The sequence below is a fragment of the Parasteatoda tepidariorum genome, chromosome X2 (assembly GCF_043381705.1).
Source record: "Parasteatoda tepidariorum isolate YZ-2023 chromosome X2, CAS_Ptep_4.0, whole genome shotgun sequence".
NCBI classification, from domain to species: Eukaryota; Metazoa; Arthropoda; class Arachnida; order Araneae; family Theridiidae; genus Parasteatoda; species Parasteatoda tepidariorum.
In genome coordinates this window covers 3,040,668-3,055,695 of record NC_092215.1, presented here as the reverse complement: position 1 = coordinate 3,055,695, position 15,028 = coordinate 3,040,668, and the positions used below count along the sequence as shown (strand labels likewise).

Genomic DNA, 15,028 nt, shown 5'->3' with positions numbered 1-15,028 from the left:
TCTTTATTCATGATCACAACTGCACCATACAAAAACTCGAGTGTTTATCGTTATATGATGCATCAGAAAACGGGTGATAGAACAGGTGTCAACATTCAAAGAATAAATATATAACATACTTTATAACAGCATATCAATGAATTTTAAACTTTAATTATATTTCATCATTCATAATAACAGTGGAAAAACAAAACATTTATTCTATAGTTGAACTTTCCAAATTTTGGTATGGGGATTTCAAATCTGAAACTAGTTTAAAGGAAAAGTGACATTTTCAGTACATTTTTTGTCGAATTGTAGAAGTTGAAAAGCGTTATATATAACAGGGATCACGTAAATTCTTTTCGGGGCACTATCAGGATTAAAATTGAGTAGGAAACCTTTAATTTTGTTTTACGCCTCTAGGGACGCTTCCCTATTATGACCTGCTCAGAAGTACACGAAGAAATAATTCATATTAGAAAAGCGCTCCCAGTGGTGTATAAAGACATTTCCATGCATTTTTAATCCTGATGATGTGCCCAAATTCCCCTACGTGTTTGTCGCAACATTTATGCGACTCTCTGTTATATATCAAGTTTTGAAACTTTCGACAAAAAAATAGACTAAAAATGTCATTTAAAAAAACTGGCTTAAAGGGAGAGAAATCGATTGCAAATTTGAAATCAGCAACGCAAAAATATCAAGAATCAGTAAGAAAAGTATTATGCAACAAAAAAAAAAAAAAAGAAAAAAAATTCCCCAGTGTAGTCAGCCTAGCAGTAAATGTAAAGTGAAATTAATTTTAAGTAATTAAAATGAAACATTATCATCTATTCAAAGAACTTTTAAAATCTTTGAATTGAGCTACAGAATCAGCGATTTTTCATTGATGACCAATTCTAAAGCTCGAGGTTCCTAAATCGGAGCATTATCCAAACCCACCAAATCCTTAAATGATAAGGAATAAAGGAAAACTGCTTTATCGTTATTCACTTCTTGCACCCATCCCGAACGAAAAGACTTGGAATCATCAAAAATTCCCGCTCCTTTATTCGCAAATACAGTCATAAAGTATAAAAATCGGTATAGAAGTTTGCGTACGCTGTGTTGCTGCATTTTCTTCCAACTGAATCAATTCAATTATGATGAGGATGGGGGAATTGAAAGCATCCTCGGGGAGATTGAGGATTCAAAGAAGTTAAAACTGCTATATTTGACAGCTATGTGAATAGGGCTTAAATTGAAATTAAAACGACCGAAGTATGACATATAATTATTTATAGACTTAAAGTTAAAAACGTTTAGAAATCGTGAATCATATTGAGACGAGGAAATTATTTTTAAATGCTTTCTTTTTTACATATTAAGTCGAGGTTCAACCTATAACTAAGAGCGTAAATAGACTTTTGTACATAAATTCTCTTGCTATAAGACAAATAAAGCAATTTTGCTACTAATTTCAATTTATAAATCTAATTTTAGAACTTTATTAAGATTATTACTTTCTATATTGCTATCACTCGAAAAAATTAAATATAATTTTAGTTTATGAAATCAAAAATAAAATGGTCGACTTTATAATTATGAAGAAAAAAACAAAAGTGGGAGAAATAGTCAAGAAGGATCCCAGGTGCTCAATTTCTTATAAATAAAGAAGAAGAATGTCAAGAATGATATTGATTTCACCGTTGGTAGCTTAATTTAAGTTTCATAGAAAAGCAATGAAATTTCGTAAAATATAAAAGAGAATTGTTAATCTCAAAAATTTCATAAATCGATTCTGAAACACCATATTATACTTTTTATGCTGAAATCACCATAAAGTATTCGATGGCATAACTTAAATTTCATTGGAAAAATGAGATAATTTCAAAAAATATAAACGAATATATTTAGTTTGAATCCTTCAACAATGATTAATATATTTCCTCTTAAAGATTTAACAAATTGATTCTGAAGCACTTTATTTTCACGTTTATGTTGATATTTCAGTAAAGTATTCGAGGGTATAACTTAAATTTCATAGAAAAATAAGATATTTTCATAAATTATAAGCGATTATATTTAGACCAAAAGATGCAACAATAATTAGCATATTTAATCTGAAATATTTAACAAATCAATCCTTTATCCACCATATTATTACTTTTTATGTTGATATCACAGTAGAGGAATATTTGATAGCATAAATTTATCGAAAAATTAAATAGTTTCGTAAAATACTAGAAAATGTATTCAATTTCGAAGATTATACAAATCGATTCTGAAACACCATATTATTACTTTTCATGTTGATATCCCCGTTTGAGGGCATAACTTAAATTTCATCGAAAAATAAGATAATTTTAAAAATAATATTAGCGAATATGTTTAGTTCAAAAATTTCAACAATAATTGATGTATTTAATCTTGAATATTTAGCAAATTACACCATATTATTACTTTTTATGATGATATCACTATAAATTATTGGAGGGCATAACTTTAATTTCTGAGAAAATAAGAAATAAAATATAAGGGAATATATTTAGTGGGAAAGATTGCTATTCCCAGAGACAAGAGAAACATTTCTGCAAATAGTAGATATTCCCCAGAGACAACCCCTACCGTTTATGACACGTTCTGATTAAAAATGCTCGGCAGTTAGCTCCGTTATTAGAATTCTGCCCGATATAGGATGTTATTTTGGTGCAGGTTTAGGATATTAACATTAGTTTTGATACCGCTTTTTTCCACCTACAGGATGAAGTGCTTGTTCGAGTAATTTAGATTACGAACGCCAGCAATGCCCTTTTCTAGCGCCATCGTAATCCCGTAATTTTAACCGGTAAGCGCAGGAAGTGTTACTTTCTTTTTACAGCTCTGAACATTTCATTCATAAAGAGAGTGGTAACTACAATTTTCGGGAAAAGGTACGGAAGTTTATAGTTGTGGAGGCTTTTGAATCTCATTTTTTACCTTTTACTCGTCAGTGGTTTAATTATACTGGAAGATGCTTTCTTAGAATATTTTGTTCGCCACTGAAAGCTTTCATTTTTGGGTGAGGGGAATTAATGAGGCTGCTTCCCAAAGAGCCACAATCATATGCATATAATATTTATATATTTTTTTTCTTTTTTAGCTTAATTGCTTTTCAAAAATTCACAATATTGTTTAACGAGATCGCTAACATTATTAAACAAATCGATTTAGAAATAAAATTTAACTCTCAATTTCTAATCATATTAACTTTATTTTCAATAAAAATCCAAAGACTATGTCTGGTTTCAAAAAGTAATTGATTATATTCCAATAAGTTTTGGGTTATTTTTTTCGGATTATTTTTTTAATTCACTAATGCATGTATTATTGTGATATTTTATCAGCCATAGTAGAAGAATATTTTTAATTATTTAGTTACTTATTTTACACTAAAGTTATTTAGACTCTAGTTATTTAACAAGTTCAGTAACATTAATTGTATCAAATTCACAACTTTGTGAAGGACTTGAATGAAATTATAAATTCACACTTTATTATTGTTATCATTTAGTCAGATGTTAAGTACTATAAGTGATAAGAAATTTATACATTCCAATTCCATTGAAGTGAGTAATTATACAGTCGAAGAATATTTTGAATAATTTAATTACTTATTTTAAACTAAATAAACAGTTTTTTGAAGATAAAAAATGCATAAGAGCAATGCATAAATGCAAAATTAATTGAATATTAATGATAAAACTTTGACACAAAAGTAATCTCATGTTAGTGTTTTTTTTACAATAGTTTGACATATTACATATATAATTACATATTACAAGTATGTTTCAATAATTTTGATTTTTTTTTATAGATTTTTTTAAATTCAGATATATATATTTTAGTATCCATAACAGGAGAATATTTTGAATAATTTAAATATTTATTTTACAACAAAAAAGCTTTTAGAAAAAAATTATAATAGTTTCTAGTTATAAAATATTATATTTTTATTAATTAAATATAATTAAATGTTAATGATAGAACTTTGAAACTCAGGTTTACATTTTTTTACAATAGTTTTTAGCAATAAAATATTTTATTTTCATTAGTAGAGCACAGTTGTTTTTAACAAGTGTTTATTTTTTCTGTTAAACCACTACATTTTTAAGGGTATTTTTTGGTGCAAACCACATTAGCTACAAGAAAGTACTGTGATTTGATTTTATATTCATACTTCTAGTTTCACACCTATTCATACTGTTTTTTAAACATTAATATTTATTACATTAATATTATAATCAAACGCTATTGTAGTAGACAAAGCCAGCGTATTTGTACAAAATTAATACTAAAACTGGAAAAAAGAACCTCCTTTTAAAAAGGGCAACTTTTTTGAATGAAAAAAAAAAGAAGCTCGGCACAGATGATATAACAAAAATAAAAATGAATGTCTCAGTCCAATTCAACGCCATATGATCATAGTCCTTATGGCTATTGCTAAAACTAAAATGTTTGATCTAAAATGTTGAAGCTCAGAAGGGAATACGTTCATATACCTAAAAAAATTTACTATTTTCATTAAAATTAGCCTGAGGTGTAAACAATTAACGTGTGATAATCTATGCTTTTACATTTCCCTTGAATTTATAGTCATAGCTGAAATATAATCCACATAAAATTTAAAATATTACAGTTATATTAACTGTGTTCCATTAATAAGATTTTCACGACTTTACTTTTTGAATTTATAAATGTTCTTTTTATTTCAGATTTAAAATTTATTTTTACTCTGGTTCAGTTAAAAATAAATTTTAAAACTATAACTTTAAAGTTCCTTATTATATTCTACTACATTTACGAACTAATTATTTTTCACTATTATTATTCTCACTTATTATTTTATATGACTCTTTTGCTGCCACTTTGGAGAACTGTCTTTATTACCATTTGGAGCAGCGATTGATAATCATAAAGTTAAGATGATCCTTCTTAGCTGGCATCGCTGTTTACATACTAGAAAAACAGCTTCACATCGTTATAAGAGTGAAACAGTTTTTGCTATTTGCTAGATTTTTGATAAAAACTTCATAAAGAACAAACAGAAAATAAAGGCAGCATTCATCTACGCCTCTTGATAAAGCCAACAAGCCATTTTAGAATGAAATAAAGCTCTCATCTGTTACCGATTTCATCACTAAGAGAAAATTTTATTACAAAATGGAGGAAAGCGGACATTGCTTAGTTGCTTCTTCCCAACTTTACAAGATCACTCAACGCTCGTTTTAAGTTCCTGCTAAAATTCTCGTTACTGACCATTTCGTAGATTACATGCTGCAATAAAACGCCTGGAGATAACGATATATATGGGAACTATATTTGGTTTCTTGATGTCGCCAACAAACCTCTAAAGGGACACCCATGTTGAGCATTTTCACATTAACTTCATTCGGTGCTAGGATATAACCTCAATTCACCTTTGTGGTGGCAATGCGTTAGAAAAGGGCATTTCTGTAGATTATCTTACAATTTAGAAAGCACTTTGCAATTAGTAATATTGCGTACGCAGAATTCAGTGCAAGATTTCATTTTTAAAACTCCTTAGATTTACCGCGTGAGTCAACGAGAAAAAAATTATCGCTAGATAATATCTGATATGCACGCTTTATAGACCTTGATGGGCTGATAAATGGCTTATGCTGAAGGATTCATTTATAGCTTCTTATCAATAAATCGCTTTTATTAATTCCAGTTGCTTATTCTAGAAGCGACGATGATTAAAATGAGACTTAGTGATGAGTATTTTATTTGTTTGATACGAGATAACGATGCATTTCTCTATTTTTATAACGATTGAAATGTTCTTGTTTGTTTTTATGTATCATAATTTTATTTAAAATTAAGCTTTTTTAAGTATATTTCGTTTCATTTCCTTCTCTTTATATTTCAAAAAATTTTACGTTATGCAGAGCTGATAATGTTAAAATAGACTATAAGTATGAAACGTATCTAAAAAAACTGAAAAACGAGAATTTTTATTTTTTATTTTTATAAAAATTATTAAAGTGAAAGCTTGTCATCGTTAATAATAAAACTTATGCACAAAAAGAATCAATTTATTCCATTATTTATTGATATCTTATTATCAGTTAATTTTAAATCTTTCGATAACAGTGATTTTAAAACGAACGAAAAAAATTTTGGTAAAATTACCGTACTGTATGTATGGCAATGGCATTACTGGTAAAAACACCATAATTCTGGTTAATAAATCCAAAATATACGGTATTTAATCTATTCATTTAGTAATTTTTCGTTCACATGGTAATGGTTTACCAGAAATTTTGGTTTTTAAAATTAGAGTAAAACATACTTAGTAAAAATAAGGAAGAAAATGAGAAGTAAATTTGACTGAATAATTTTATTAATTTTACCAAAGCCATCGCAATCAGATATCGGTAAAAATTTCCGAGTTTTTCGGGGCTACCATAGAGACAGAATAACGAAAATTCTTTTCATATTCTATTAGTTTAGCCTTTACTTTTTTCTCAGTATACTATTAGCTATATTTCGCTATACCAAAAATTTGAAATTAAACGTAATTTTTTTACCAAGTGCAAAACTGAAAGCTCTCTTGTTTTTGCACATAATTATCTTTTAATTTTGTAATGGAATAATTACTAACGCTAGCAGAATTTTTATAACACAAATCTTTCTTGATATAAAAGTTTAAACGCAAACTTAGATGTGCTATTTTGTGTCATAAAATATTTAAATTTGCAATTCCTGAATAAAAGATAACTCTTATAAGGATATTTTTAGTATGGAATCACTTTCAGCAAATTCTCTAAATGAATTCTGCTATTGCGTGTAGAAAAAAGTAACAAAATAAAACAGACTCAGCTATGGTATATCATTTTTGGTGCCAAGAAGTCGGTTTTCAAGCTCCATTTAAACTTGACCTGCCAACAATACTAGAATGAACTCTTATTTAATGAACTGACTGTCAATTACTACTACGCCCCTCGTTACTTTCTACAAAAGCCTATTGGCGAGTGACGTCCAATAAACTGTCCCCAGGAAAGAATGTTTTTCAAGGGCCAGCTGCAGGGGTCTTAGGGGATAACAAAGCAGCACAAAAAAGGTAGGTTCAACAGCATGGAGATATCTTTATAAACAGGCTATCAGAAACGGTCGACAAAAACAGGGGATAAAAATATAAAAAACGGGTTTTTAAGAACTTGTTGAGAGTTTTGTAAACATCTCTGTTGTGCTTTTTTCCTGTTACCTAGGCCGAGATTAATTCATGTCAGCCTTTTTTCGAAAAAAATAATAATAATAATAGCTTTTTGAATTTAGTTATAACCAGTATAACAACCATTTTTTACCCACATTCAACAATGTCCTATTTCCTTTTTTTTCTCAGTTATTTCTCTACTGAAAAATAAAAGCAATTTTTTTCTACACTTTAAAAGCAGAACATAGCTGCCAATTTTTAGGATCGTCGAGGAAAATATCTTACTGGTGCAGCATTTATTTTTTGATATATAAATCTTGCACTGCCAAAAAGGCTTTTGTTAAAAACGCAATAATTTTATAACTTTCCTACAGAGCATTTATGTTCTCTTAAACTACAGAAATTTACTGTTAAACTACATCGTAATCTACCAAAAGAGACATTTTTCTGTAAACAAATAAAACTAGTAACCATTGATACATATTGTATTTGTTGGGTACGGTTTTTTTAGTTTCGAATTTGAAAAACTATGGTATCAAAGCGGCAATAAGTAATTTGATACATTTAAACAGATGCCAACCGGCTCTATGGTGGTCAAAGAGTTGACCCTCATATCAAGAAAGTCCCGGATTCCAATCTCGCTTCGGTGCGTCTGATGGAGAAAAAAAATTAAAAATTCTCTGATGATTCAAATGTGATGGAAAATCATGGAAAATCACATAAAAATATAAAATTTCAAAAAATTAATAAAAATTTTTGAAAACTGCTTCACTATGTCAATTAGAGGGTATACCACACCTACATGCATGTTAAATTTTTTTGCCGTACGTAATGGACAGACGTAAAATATCTGAATAATTGTTACATGTAATTTCTGTCACCGTGTTTTTTCCGTAGCATACGTTTAATCTTTGTATTTTAAATTTTCCGTAAAATAATAAATGATTTTATAATAAAGTAAAAAATTATTTTCTACACGTTGGTTTTTTAAATTAAACAGAAATTATCCATCACGAAAATGAATAATTCGAAATATTTATGAGAGATTCGTTAGTTCGGTAGCTATGCTATTAGGCTTTGGAGAAGTAGCTTAATTTTTAGAGAATTCTTACGAACTTAATTATTGTTTGACTAATATTTTGTAAAATCTTTTCAAACGACCCCACAAATTAGAAGTTGAGCCTTAAATCGAGGTGACAATTTATAACCGAAAAATCTAAAATGGAAACGAGTCAATAAAATGCAAAAAAGGGTAAATTGCTTCAATATACATGGCTAGTAAGTGCAAAATGATAATATGAAATAAATAAATAAAAATAACTGCGTCTATTCTATATTTTAAATACACTGAACTGTAATTTTCTAATTTTTAGCAAATATGTTTTTAGGAAAATGTTGAATTTAAGATAATAAGCAAAAACTGTTTCATTTTTAACTTTTCAACTTTATAAGATTATATTTACAACATTACATAATTTGTATAATTTTTTGTTCTTAATTTTAAAGTTACTTTTGATAGACTTTGAAATCTACATCATAAAATACTTAGGTTGAATTATTTACTGATTTGATTGCTCGTCTTTGATTTATTCAAACACAAAATAAATAAATAAACAACTCAATCTAGAAGGTTCATGGTTCTAATAATTGTTACAGAAATCAACGTTATCGTTGAAGCATTCCAAAAAGGCATATAAGTTGCCAATTGCACTCTCAGAAATAAAATTCTCCTTTTTGACGATTCTGTAATCCTAGAGCTGTATTTCATTAATTTTGAGAATTGTTCCGTCACGAAATCACGTGACTAGAAAGAAGACTATGAGAAATACTAGACGATCAAAAATAAAGTGACGGAGCGAGCCGACCGACTTGTATAATGCTCAAAGAGTTGGCGTCGAGACTGGAAAATCACGGGCTCAAAACCCGCTTCTGACGTGGGTGTAGTTTATTTCTCAATTCTACCTGTCCTTCTTGTGTTGTTTATTGATCAACCTATATGGTGCCCACGAAAAATTGATTATTAGAAATATCTTCGACTCTCTTCGATTAGAATCTCTTCCTGTATTCTTAGCTATTTTGTTTTTCTGAAAGAAAAAAAAAAATAGAATGATGAAATCTGATTCCTCGAAAAGTGATGACAGTTATTTCGTCACTTTGACGAAAGTTTTGCTCATAGCATATACCAAGAAGCGGTTTCGTCAAAAGCGAAGAAAGTTTCGAGAAATTTGAAAATCCATTTTTTACAGTGTATGATAAGTTGAAAATGCATTTCTTCTCTAAAAGCAAAACAAGTATTTATTTTCAATACCAATTATTTCTATACATCTTTTTCCATACTTTTTAAACCGAATTTTTTTTTTTTTAATCATAAAATATATCTTTTTTCGACGGATCGCTATTATTCAAAATTTAAATTATTCTTTTCTTTGCCACTTTTGACATTTATCATATTTTGAAGCAAAGGATTTAACCAATAAGAAGAGGGGAATGCGTAACGCTCTTCCTTATTTCCTAAAGTACGGAAGAGAACCCTTTTAAATGAAAGTGCCTTCAAGTTCCGGATCAGCTCACCTTCCCAAATCTCACTGAAGGGACAGTATCGATTACTTCTTCATGATTTAAAGATACCCTCGAATACGGGATTAGAAAAGGATTTAAGTGTACCCACTAACGTCTGAGGGAAATTAAAAGTTGTTTGAAAAAGAGTCCATCTCCGGTTTTTCTTTATCTTCTAAATCACTTGGTTAAAAATGAATCATCACGATAATTTTTAATCCGAAGTAACGTCAATGGAGTAATTTGTTGAATGATTCAATACAGGTTAATTTAAAGAATATTTTTCAACAAAAAAAAATTGACGCGCAATTAAGGAAGTAATCAGCTATTTCAGATATTTAAACAAAACTAAACAAAATAAAGTCTATTAGTAAAAGATATTAGTAAAACCGGAAATTTTTTTCACATTGAATAGCTATTCAAATGATTATTTTGAAGTATATTAAGCAATAACATAACAACTCATGCTTACATTTTTCTTGATCTTAAAATTATCCTCGCTGTTAAAACATAAATACAAGGAATAACTATAGTTTCTAATTTCAAAACAATGTCAAAAAAGTAATAAAGTTTAAATATTATCGGTATTTTCGTAGCTCGTACAAATTTCTTTGCGATTATTACTTAACTAAAAATTATCTTTTATATTTTACTTAATCCTTATTAATGCACTATTAATAAAATTTATTGTGTAAGCTGCTAGTATATAGAACAAACTGCAAGTATATAGAACTCATAACATAAGTTCAAAATGTAGAAGCATGGAAAAAATTACGGAATAATGAAAAAAGAGATAAAGAAAATTATTTAAAAAAAAATAAATAAAAAAAAATCAATAAAAATCCGGGGGAAAAAGATAGAATCTCTGCATCAACTCACACTATTATATAAAATTTAATGAGAATTTCCAAAATCGAAATCTCAATTAAGGATATTTTTAAAATCATACTAATAATTCAAAAACAAATTTTTTAGCTTAAGAAAGGGTGATATTGAAAAGATTCTGAAAATCAAAAGCTTATATAGAATAAACCTTATTATGTTGAATAAATTCTAAAATCGGTTGATAATTTTTGTAATAATCCAAGAAAAACCTTCTTTAATATTGTTAATAATTTAAGTAGTTAGAGAAAATGGTACCAGGATTAGTTTGATAAGTATTAGACCCACATGTGATAGTTATAAATTTTATAGGAATTATATGAAATTTTGAACTGATAATTAAGTAAGGAAATTGTATATTGTTAATTTTAATTTTTAACCTCGTATATGAAGATAAGATTTTTTCATTGACATTATTATTATTTAAATTACTAAGCTTAAAATTTTTACTATTTTTTTAACTCCGTATTTAAATGTTCAACATCGAAAGTTTTATAGAAGATTGCACGGTTTTATTGAAGAACACGGTTCACCTGATTGTAAGGCGAACGCTCTATCCCCTCAGCCACCATGGTTTAATTGATAATATTGCATGATATTGAAAATAAAATCGATTTTTCGTAAAAGAAAAAAGTGTAGCATTGCCCTATCACTAACGTTGCAGATGACCTAACGCAACTCAGAAGAGAAAGAAAAAGCATCAAATTTATACCCTTTTTGAATTTTAAACAATGTGTGAATATTTAACAGAACAAATGCATTATCATTAAAATTTTTATGACTTCCTTGAAGAAATATCCAAATGAAAAATAATATCACTTCTTATTACAAGAACTGATATTTAGCAAAAAATACTCTTTTTGCTTAAACTAAGATCGGAGATAGTTAATTATATCTCCCATTAAAAAGATGCGATCGTTTTTTTATAGTTCCAATAAAAACCCTATCGTGAAATCTTATGTTAAGATTACTTGGAAGAAAATACTCATAAATTGAATGAAGAGAATTATTTTAATGATCATCTTCTAACATTTTAATGCCTATTGTCTTTGACTATAAAAAGGCTTTGTGCTTTGCTCTTGAGAGTTTAAAGCTGACACTTCTTACTGTGTCAATTGCATTATACTAAATTAATGGGATTCTCAAAATAGAAATACAGTCAATTGAAGAATAACTTAATGCCTATCTTATCACTTATGAAGACTTTCAATTATAGAAATCAATAATGAGTTTTGAATTAATGAGCATAAGCAATATCACTTTTTTATCGCTTTAGTAACAGATATTTTTGATGGAACAACTTTTAAGATGGATAATGCTGCTATTGTATCTGTAACTTAACTAGCCCGAATTTTTATTGTGGCCGTTAAGAATAACACCAAAAAGCACTTTTACGTTACGGCAATAATTTTTTATTACAGATCCTCCGTCTTTAGAAGCCTTTATCTGAAACTTAAATGGACTCTTCATTAAAAATTTCATCTTTAAGCCACTTAGTCCATTTGAATAATAACAATTAAACATCGATGGCGGATGTTCATTTTGAATGAGGTATTATGCTATATTTCTCTTCAATTCGTTAAATAATTTTTATGCTTTCCTTGATATGGACATTATTTTCAATGGCGAAATCTGGCAAGTATCAATCTCTTTTTCTTAAAAAAAATATTTTTTTGTGGTAAAGCTTGATGGTTCTAAGCTTTACGCAACACTAAAAAATAAAGCTATGTTCTAAGCTTTATGTTTGAGTGTTGAGCCATAATTTGGTGTATTATTAATAAAGCGTTGATTCAATCTTCTGGTCCATACTAAGCTGTAATAATCTGCAATAAAAAACTGAACTACAATGTTAGAAATTTCTAGAAAAAAATGGTTAAATAACAATTTATTTAATTGGTTTTTTACCATATTCAAGCAAAGCAGGCATATTACTGTACATAAGATGGTATTCAAACTGTTACTTGTGAGAAAAACAGTTTATTCACTGCTTTCACCTATTACGGTTAAACCCCCAGAATTTTATCTCACCAACTAGTCCTACTTAATGAAGCTTCTTAGTTCCTTGAGGATGCGTACAGATTACAGCCGAAAGAGTTAGTCTGTCAGTTAGTCTGTTAGTCTGTCAGTCTGACAGAACGGGGGTTCGAGTTCTACGATTGACATCCATTCCCTCCAACTCATGAAGAGTTTTAAGCATCCTGCACTCCATAATTTATGACTCTATGCATTTAGAATATGATACTTTCATTAACATCGTAAAGCTGCTAAACAATGACCAACAATACAGTTAAGTTTCTTTTTTGCGATTATCATGCTTTTTGTAAATGGTTAAAAAACCGTATAGTTTTGTATTCATGGTGTTATAACCATACTAGTTGCAAACGGTCAACAAAACGAAAAGATAAAAAATGCTCTTCACCGTAAACTTTGCGGTTAATTGGTTATTTTACCATAATTTTAGAAGAAAATTCTTACAGTGTATAATAATCGTGTATCAAGTTTGAAAAATTATGATAATTTGGGTTCATTTAAATATTGCGGGGGATTTTATTTGATCAATATAAATGTACTAATGGAGAGAAGAGGTTGTTAATTTTCTTATTTTTGCTGACAAGGGGGAGAGGAGAAGGGGCATGAGGTAAAATTATCCTATTTTTAATATTTTCTTCAAAAGCAAGTTAAAAAAAAAGTATGCAAAAAAAAAAACGCTCTTGGAAAAATTTCAAATTTTGATCAAAAGGTAAATTTAGGGTAAAAAAACTTTGTAAACCAATTCTTCTAAAAGTTTCAGAAGTCAAAAGGTTTGAACGCAAAAAATTCATGCAGAATATTCTACTCACAATTTATAAAATGCATTACAAAGTAATTTTTGTTTTATGTAAAATTACATAATTTATTTGAATTTAATCTGAAAATTAGAGCACCACAGTAAAATTCTAAGCTAAAGGGAAGGGCGTTGCGACCTACTTACGTAAGCATGAGAGCGGTTTGGGATTTTCTTTTTTTCTTCCTAGAACGGGGAAAGGGGAATTCAAAATTGCCAAAAAATATGCTTACCTAATATTTCAATGACGCCTATTATTCACTTTTGTAATATATTGAAGTAGAAGAAAAACTGAACCATAATGCGGATTAATTTAAATTATGGTTCAATGGGCCCTAAAATTAACAGTGAGCTATTTATTACTGTAAAATACAAGAAAAAAATATAATATTTTTTAAAATCTTCATTAAATAAAGTGAAAAGAATGAAATAAGAAGAGAACAATAAAATTAACTGCAGCATGATAACTAATATTAACAAACATATGTCATGAAAATACCAGGATGAATTTTATCTCACTCAATGCACCATAAAACTAAATTTATTCTGTGAAATTTCTAGAAACTCTAATTGAAAATTAACACTCTCAGAAAATAGGTTCAATGTCAAACCTTTCTATGAGGATTTCTAGTTTGGTTTCTGAAAACATAGTAAGGGAGGAGGGGAACCGTATAAAAGTCCCTTGAACCATAATACGGAACAAAATTGTTGTAATCTCAAAAAAGTGTTTAATTGAGCCATTCAAGTTGAATCATAGTATTTTCTAGTTTGCAATTAGCGTTGAACAGACGACCATCTATGTCCAACTCTGTATCCTTCAAATTTTGAACCCCAGACTCCCCGATAATTCATAAGATCAAACTAGTTCTCGTGGAAAATTTTTTGATCGAACTAACCCTCATTTGCGTAATTCACCTCCCATGGTTAGCCTTACGGTAAGGGGACCGGAGATCCGTCTTCAATTTGGCATCATATTTAAGTTGCGGCAAATTTGGATGATATTCTGGTTCAACACGTTCGAAGATTTTTAACAATGTAACATATTCTAAAAGAACACGATGTAACATGACAATAATGTAATAAGTGTAATGTAATAAATTTTTAAGTATTTATTGTTACTATCAAACAACAATATCAGATTGAGTTAGTTTTTATTACCAATTTAAGAAACCTCGTTGTTCACAATTTAAAAACTAAACACATACACCAAAATGTTTTTATTTGAATGAAGAAATTATGTTAAAACTTTAACATGTGTAAAAAAAAAAAATCTAGTTAAATTTTTTGGTAATTTTATGATAATATTATAAGAGAATAATGGTACCATTCCATAAGACTATGATTACTTTATTCCAAACATCTCTTTCCTTATTGATACATCTTATTATAAACCTCCAACAGCTGTTTTAATAGATGGTCTTAAGAATGAAATTCCAGGTTAAATTATTGGTAGCTTCGATAGAGGATTACCATGCGAAAACTGCGACTAAGTACTTTCATGGCAATTGGCTTTCTGCTTGGTGAATATGCAGCCAAATCCTTTATTTAAGGATTATGTTGTCAAACTACAGAATTCGTGTTTAGGG

The 15,028-nt window shown here is 28.7% G+C and overlaps 1 long non-coding RNA gene across 2 annotated transcripts in view; it reads right to left on the bottom strand.

Annotated features, from left to right (window-relative positions):
- Positions 1 to 15,028, bottom strand: part of LOC107457034 (uncharacterized) — a 130,865-nt gene that overhangs the window by 9,487 nt on the left and 106,350 nt on the right. The window lies entirely within an intron of this gene.